The following is a 5,433-nucleotide window of genomic DNA, read 5'->3' as shown; positions in this document are numbered from 1 at the left end:
ACCATCTAGCTGCCCCCCAGATAATGCTATTCTTAATTGATAGACTTGTTTGGGGAATAAAGTTTTTTAATATGTGGTGTCATTGAAGATATTAACTTATAATTCTTTTTCAACCACCACCCAAGACAGATATTTTGTCTTTATAACAGCCTCAGGAGAAAATGCTATTTCACACAAATAAACTCTCACAAGGAGTAATAAAATTTGTATTACTTTGTTTGATAAACCAGAGATCCCCTAAATAACCCTTAGTCAAATTTCTCAGTTCATGAGCTTGTTTCTACAATCTCTCACAAGATGAACTTGTGAACTTTTCCTATTCAAATGGGGTAAGATCAAACGTGTCATCTGCCCATGGCAAATGGATTTCATATCTAATCATGTTTAAAATATCTAGATCTATAAAATAAGATGAGAATTGCTTCCTTAACTAAGTCTCTTGGGCCAACTGGGTATATTGTAGTCATCTCAAATTCAAATCTCTTCTCTTTTATTAACTTAAATATACTTGAAAATGTACATGTTGTCTCCCTCTACAGAATGTAAGCTCCTTGAAGGCAGGGACTTTAATTTTTGTCTTTTCATCCCCAGTGCCTAGAACATTATAAGCTCTTAATAAATGCTTATTAATGGATTTCATTAACATACCTTTTGCTCTATCCACTTAACATAGAAAATAGGCTAATTTTAGTTTCTAACAGTGCCAGTCCCTGGCACATAGTCAGTGAGTGTTTAATATATTAATTGTTGATTAGTCTTTATTAGTCTCACTAAGAAAAATGTTCTTTTGGTTCAAATGGCCTCCTAAGTACATTGGCATAGGAAAACCAGTATGTTTTGCAATAACATGCAAGTACCCCATGAGCTGCCTTCATATTGGCACACAATTATACAAACTATTTTTTTCTTTTTTAAAAAATAAAAGTATTTTATTATTTTCCAGTTACATGTAGAGATAGTTTTCAGCATTTGTTTATATAATATTTCCAATTTCAAATTTTTCTCCCTCCTTCCTCTCCTTCCCCCCCTCCCCTAGACAGCAGGCAATCCGATATAGGTGTTTTACATACACACACACACACACACACACACACACATACATATACATAACATTAAACATATTTCTGCTATAAGTCATGCTATAAAAGAAGAATCAGAGCAATAAGGAAAAATCTCAAAATAGAAAAACAACAGCACCAAAAACAAAAGAAATAGTATGGTTCAATCAGCAGTCATATTCCACAGTTCTTTTTTTTTTTTTTCTGGATTTGGAGAGCCTTTTCCATCATAAGTCCCCTGGAACTTTCTTGTACCATTGTATTGGTGAGAAGAATCCAGTCTATCACAGTTGATCAACACATAATGTTGATGATACTGTGTATAATGTTCTTTTGGTTCTGCTCACTTCACTCATCATCAGTTCATGCAAGTCCTTCCAGGTTTCTCTGAACTCCTCCTACTCATCGTTTCTTACAGCACAATAGAATGCCATTACATTCATATACCACAACTTGTTCAGCCATTCCCCAACTGATGGGCAACCCCTCAATTTCCAATTCCTTCTCACCACAAAAAGAGCAGCTATAAATACTTTTTTTTTTTAAGTGAGGCAATTGGGGTTAAGTGACTTGCCCAGGGTCACACAGCTAGTAAGTGTTAAGTGTCTGAAGCCGGATTTGAACTCAGGTACTCCTGACTCCAGGGCCGTTGCTCTATCCACTGTGCCACCTAGCTGCCCCTATAAATACTTTTGAACATGTGGGTCCTTTTCCCTTTTCTATGATCTCCTTGGTGGGTGTGACCTGGATAAAGGCCCAGCAAAGGAGACAGAAGGCCAGCTCAGACAGGTAGGAAGAAAACCAGGAGAGTGTAGTTGCATGCAAACCTAGAGAGAAGAGGGTGATCAAGGAGAAGAGAGTGATAGAGAATATCAAAGGAGAGAAGTCAAGGATGAGGATTGGGAAAGACTATTAGATCTGTCAATTAAAAGATTAGGAACTCAAGAGAAAAGAGTTTCAGTTTGGAAATCAGGCTGTAGAGAGTTAAAAAGAGAGTGAAAAAAGGAGGTTAATTAAAAAAACTCAAGGGGGTTGGCAGAAAAAAGGAAGAGAAATAAAGGAAAATAGCTATCAGCAATGGATGGGTCATATGAGGGTTTTCTAGAGGATATGGGAAACAGGTGTGTTTGTAGGCAGTAGAGAAGTAGACAGTAGACAGTGTGATGCAATTGAATCTCATTTTTAAAAAAATCTATTTATTTATTTATTTTAGTGAGGCAATTGGGGTTAAGTGACTTGCCCAGGGTCACACAGCTAGTAAGTGTTATGTGTCTGAGGCTGGATTTGAACTCAGGTACTCCTTACTCCAGGGCCAGTGCTCTATCCACTGCACCACCTAGCTGCCCCTGAATCTCACTTTTGTTAATCTTTTTTTTGAACTTTGTTTTCATTTTTAAAAATGGATATGTTTATTTTTTTTAAATAAAAACATTTTTATTTAAAGTTTTGAGTTCCAGATTTTATCTCTCCTTCCCTTCCTCTCCCCTCCCTGATGTGGTATACAATCAGATATAGGTTATACATGTGTAGTTATGTAAAACATTACCAGTGTATATTTATTCTTTTAAAAATCCAATAATTTTCATCACTGCTTCATGTACTACCAAGAGGGGGAAAGCATCAATTTCCTCCTTTTTTGCAAGAAACTAATCAAAGACTACTTGAAATATGCCCACTTCATCCTTTCCCTTAATCCCCATCCCCTAGGCTCAGGTCTAGGACCACCGTATTAAGTTAATTTATTATTTTGACCCTATTGGGGGTAGAGGAAGGGGGAATGCAGTTCAAATTCCATCCCCTGCTCTGAACACCTAGTCCATGTTTATTCTGTCTTCACTTTTTATTTATTTTTTCAGCCTGGCTCAGACACCACTAAGCACCCTGCCAAAGAGAACATCTTAAATGCAGAGAAATGAAGGTAATTCTTTTCTTTTGATGAGAACAGACCTTTACTGTTTTTGGCCAAATGCAAATTGCAAAACTTACAGAACACTGAACAGGTACAATATGGTTTTGAAAACAAACTATAAAAATAAGAACAGTACAAAGAGTACATTTTCATGCATGACAATATGTAATGTTTTAGTCATGAGATAAATATATTGATTTAAGCTCTCCTTTTGTCTTTTGATTTGTGAAGCAGTGTAAGGATTTTAACTATAGTAAAATATCTTTTTTTATTCTTTTAAAAACACAGTTGATATCAATCATTACTCAGAACCTTCTCCAATAATAAAGTAGTTAAGTAATAAACTGACACACTTATCATGTCTGATAGACATAATCTTTATCATCCACCTGTGAAGTTTTAACTTTGTTACCTTAAGGATAGAAATAACCTGTGATTTCATTGGCATAGTGAATTCCTGAGCGAGGAAACTCCTTTTACCAGTATAGGTTAGCACCTTCTCTGGAACTCAAAAGTGTTAGAATATTTCCTAGAATACGGAGAAGTGAATGAACTGTTCAGGTTCACAGTTCAATGTGCCCAAGGGTAGACTTGAACTCAGGTCTTTATGGCTTAGAGGACAGCTCTCTATTCAGTAGGTCACACTGTCTAAACTTTCACAATACTGATTATACTTTTGAAATCTGGAAGGCATATAATTTGCTCACACAATATCATGCTGTAAACTGTAAAATTTCAGGATAATTTTTCATGTAAAGAATCTTAAAACATTTGACAGCTCAGAAACTTGACATGAAAGGCAACAAGATATGAAAGTACAATAAGTAACCATGGGACAGGTCCCTAAAATTATCTGATCTTTTCCTCCACTGAGACTGCTTTCTGCTCTGCAGAGGTTTGTAGTTGTGAAAAGCAGAGAGTACCTTGGTTTGAGCTTTAAGCAAGGCTTGTTAACAAATCAAGTTAGACTGAAGAACCAATGTAGATACTCCTTAGAGACACTCACAGGTAGAGAGATTGTGTTGCAATGCAGCAATAGGGCTTCAGAGGTCATCATATCAAACTCCCTCACTTTATATCTGTGGGGGGAGGGAGGGAGGAGGCAAGTATAAGAAAATAACCTGTGATTTCATTGGCATAGTGAGGAGGAGGGGGAAGGGGACCCGGAAGGGGAAAGGGAGGGGAAAAGAGATTGAGAGATTGAGGTCCTCAGACTCCAAATCCACTGTGCAAGAAGATGAGAGCACTGAGGCACTAGCCAACTAGCAAATCCTCCAGTTTATGCTTACTCGGTTGTACAAGGCACTGGGGAATAGGGGTTAGGCAAAGAGTAATGCGTAGAACTTGACCTGAAAGCTGCCTTATAGGAACTTGGAGCAAGATTGACTAGAAACAAGTATAAGATATACATCCGCAAGAAAAATATTAAACCAAAAAAAATATGACAGTGATCTGAAAATTATATTAATCCAATCAATCGACAAACATTTATTAAGCACCGGGCATTGTGGTAAGCACTGGGGATGTATAAGACTGTAACTGTACCTGACCTCTCTGGGACAGTTTAGACCTGGAAAAAAAAAAGAGGAATGCAGTATCTATCCTCAGTTCTTTTGGTCTGTTGATCCCTTAAGTACATTGCATCTCTCATGTGATCATTCATTCAATAATTATCTCTTGATCTCCTACACTGTGAGGGATACAAAGATGACTTAATACAGGCCCTTTTTTGGAGGTGCTTACAGTGTAACGGGAGATAAGGAATGCAGATAAATAAGGAAGGCATATTGTACCGTGTCCTGTGAAAGAATGAAGTAAGGGCCGGTTAGTTCGTGTGGGATCCGGGGAAGAGACGGAGAACTCACCTCGGCCTATGGGGAGCAGGGGACGGGGGTTGCTCAACACCTGTTGGTCTTTTACAAGTTTAGGTTTCCAGCTGCGCCCACCCCTCTGAAACTCGGGCCACAGTGCTCCCCCAGCCCACTCCGCAGAAAAGCAATGGCCACAAAAATGGTTTTTCTGGCTCCGCCACGCATGGTCAGTCAGAACTCAAAGACTGACGGGGTCAGAGAAGTCACTTTGCACAGCACCATTCCTGAGATCCGCTTCCAGGAAACTACTTGAAATATGCAAACTTTTCTCTCCCCTCCAACCCTCCCTTCTCTCTCTCCCAGTCTCACGTCCTCGGACCTGCGTGTTAAAGTTAATGTATTCATTATTTTAGTCCCAATGGTGGTAGGGGGAAGGGCAAAGAAAGTATTCGTAGTCTAAGTGGGTCTAAGGGTCCCAAGCTGTTGGGAAACACTTCCACGTTGGAAGCTTGCCTTGCCTTTCCGAATAATAGCTGCAGTTCTAGAAATAAAGATCTATCACTAGTGCTCCTCCTCTGACTCTGAGAGATTGGTGCGCCTAGGCCGTGACGTCGTGGCAGGCTGGAAGCTGTGGAGAGGGGAGGGTTGGTTTGCG

This window comes from Dromiciops gliroides, chromosome 5, assembly GCF_019393635.1.
Source record: "Dromiciops gliroides isolate mDroGli1 chromosome 5, mDroGli1.pri, whole genome shotgun sequence".
Taxonomy (NCBI): Eukaryota; Metazoa; Chordata; class Mammalia; order Microbiotheria; family Microbiotheriidae; genus Dromiciops; species Dromiciops gliroides.
Note: the sequence above shows the minus strand (reverse complement) of the source record.